This window comes from Schistocerca americana, unplaced genomic scaffold (assembly GCF_021461395.2).
Source record: "Schistocerca americana isolate TAMUIC-IGC-003095 unplaced genomic scaffold, iqSchAmer2.1 HiC_scaffold_1696, whole genome shotgun sequence".
Classification (NCBI taxonomy): domain Eukaryota; kingdom Metazoa; phylum Arthropoda; class Insecta; order Orthoptera; family Acrididae; genus Schistocerca; species Schistocerca americana.
The window spans coordinates 1-2500 of NW_025725786.1; the positions used below are offsets into that span (position 1 = coordinate 1).

The 2500-nt window shown below is 57.8% G+C and overlaps 1 non-coding gene across 1 annotated transcript in view; it reads left to right on the forward strand.

The window, feature by feature from the left end:
* Nucleotides 1-1139: 1139 nt before the first annotated feature.
* Nucleotides 1140-2500, forward strand: part of LOC124571361 — a 1910-nt gene continuing 549 nt past the window's right edge. Inside the window, exon 1 of the ribosomal RNA XR_006971811.1 lies at nucleotides 1140-2500. This exon is cut by the window's right edge and continues 549 nt beyond it. This is a non-coding gene — a ribosomal RNA (small subunit ribosomal RNA).

Below are 2500 nucleotides of genomic sequence, written 5' to 3' on the forward strand. Positions count from 1 at the left end.
GAGGCCGGTTGACAGTCGTTCGCGCAATGGACATCGCATACGTACGGGGGCCACCTTCCACGTGTTCGCGAAGCGTGCACATGTTGTTGCGTGTATGTGGGCAGACATAGTGTGTCGTGACACCTGACACAGGCATGCAACAATCGTTGAATTTGCAAATGGCGATGGACGTCTACGTTTGCTGGTGACGTTACGCAAATGAACAACTGGTAAACGGTTGTGGTGCGGTTGTTCTCGCTAGAGGTGAATCAGTGATGGCGACGATCGGTTGAGCTACCAACCGGTTGTTTCAGCGATACCCACCATGCCCACGAACGTGAATGGCATGTGGGTGTGAAGCGATACGCGGCGGTGGCTGGGTGGGACCGTCCCCGGCCGGTGAGGGGGGGCCTCCCGGCGTGCTGGCCGCGCGGTGCGTGGGCGCACGCGCTACAGCCGGCTGGTGGGGGCGGCCAGTGGCAGGCGCGCCGGCCGACGGAGGCGGCAGGCGGCGCAGCTGCGCGCCGGCGCACCCTGCACGCGGCGCCGTGCGGCCAAAGTAGGTCCTCGCGGGCCCGGTGCGAAGCGCGGTGGACATCTGCAGTGTGCTGGTCCGATTGAGGACTGTGTGCGCTGAGGATGCGCCGCCGCCCGGCGCTCGGCGCCGCGACGCCGTCTGCTGCTCGGTCGCCTCTGCGGTTCTCGCAGGTGGTTTGTATCGCAGCTGTGCGGACGTGTTGGCGCGTGCGCTGTGCTGGGAGAGTTCGCTTCGGCACCCAAGTGGGGCTTTTGTCCTTCTGTGGCGCTGGCGTTGGAGCTGCCGGCCACCGTAGGTGGCGCGTGTTGTCTCCCGCCGGCAATGCCACGACAGCACGCTCCCGGGCCTCTGTCGGCAGCGGCAAGCTCAGTTGGGAGCACGGGTGGTCGCACCTAAAGCGTCTACTCGCCAAACTCCGGGCGATTGCGCCTCTCTCGAACCCGACCAAGTACTTAGGACGGCGCTGCGCGCCGCCGGGACCTGAGAGGGTTTCGAGGTGTATTGTGCAGGGGAGCTCAGCCTCCTCCTGTTTGCAGAATAATTGAGCGGACGCTTGCGTGTTCGCGCGGGCCCCCGGGACACACTCCCGGGCGGCCGGCTGCTCAGCTCTAGTTGACGCAGCTCCCTGGTTGATCCTGCCAGTAGTCATATGCTTGTCTCAAAGATTAAGCCATGCATGTCTCAGTACAAGCCGCATTAAGGTGAAACCGCGAATGGCTCATTAAATCAGTTATGGTTCCTTAGATCGTACCCACGTTACTTGGATAACTGTGGTAATTCTAGAGCTAATACATGCAAACAGAGTCCCGACCAGAGATGGAAGGGACGCTTTTATTAGATCAAAACCAATCGGTCGGCTCGTCCGGTCCGTTTGCCTTGGTGACTCTGAATAACTTTGGGCTGATCGCACGGTCCTCGTACCGGCGACGCATCTTTCAAATGTCTGCCTTATCAACTGTCGATGGTAGGTTCTGCGCCTACCATGGTTGTAACGGGTAACGGGGAATCAGGGTTCGATTCCGGAGAGGGAGCCTGAGAAACGGCTACCACATCCAAGGAAGGCAGCAGGCGCGCAAATTACCCACTCCCGGCACGGGGAGGTAGTGACGAAAAATAACGATACGGGACTCATCCGAGGCCCCGTAATCGGAATGAGTACACTTTAAATCCTTTAACGAGTATCTATTGGAGGGCAAGTCTGGTGCCAGCAGCCGCGGTAATTCCAGCTCCAATAGCGTATATTAAAGTTGTTGCGGTTAAAAAGCTCGTAGTTGGATTTGTGTCCCACGCTGTTGGTTCACCGCCCGTCGGTGTTTAACTGGCATGTATCGTGGGACGTCCTGCCGGTGGGGCGAGCTGAAGGCGTGCGACGCGCCTCGTGCGTGCTCGTGCGTCCCGAGGCGGACCCCGTTGCAATCCTACCAGGGTGCTCTTGAGTGAGTGTCTCGGTGGGCCGGCACGTTTACTTTGAACAAATTAGAGTGCTTAAAGCAGGCAAGCCCGCCTGAATACTGTGTGCATGGAATAATGGAATAGGACCTCGGTTCTATTTTGTTGGTTTTCGGAACCCGAGGTAATGATTAATAGGGACAGGCGGGGGCATTCGTATTGCGACGTTAGAGGTGAAATTCTTGGATCGTCGCAAGACGAACAGAAGCGAAAGCATTTGCCAAGTATGTTTTCATTAATCAAGAACGAAAGTTAGAGGTTCGAAGGCGATCAGATACCGCCCTAGTTCTAACCATAAACGATGCCAGCCAGCGATCCGCCGCAGTTCCTCCGATGACTCGGCGGGCAGCCTCCGGGAAACCAAAGCTTTTGGGTTCCGGGGGAAGTATGGTTGCAAAGCTGAAACTTAAAGGAATTGACGGAAGGGCACCACCAGGAGTGGAGCCTGCGGCTTAATTTGACTCAACACGGGAAACCTCACCAGGCCCGGACACCGGAAGGATTGACAGATTGATAGCTCTTTCTTGATTCGGT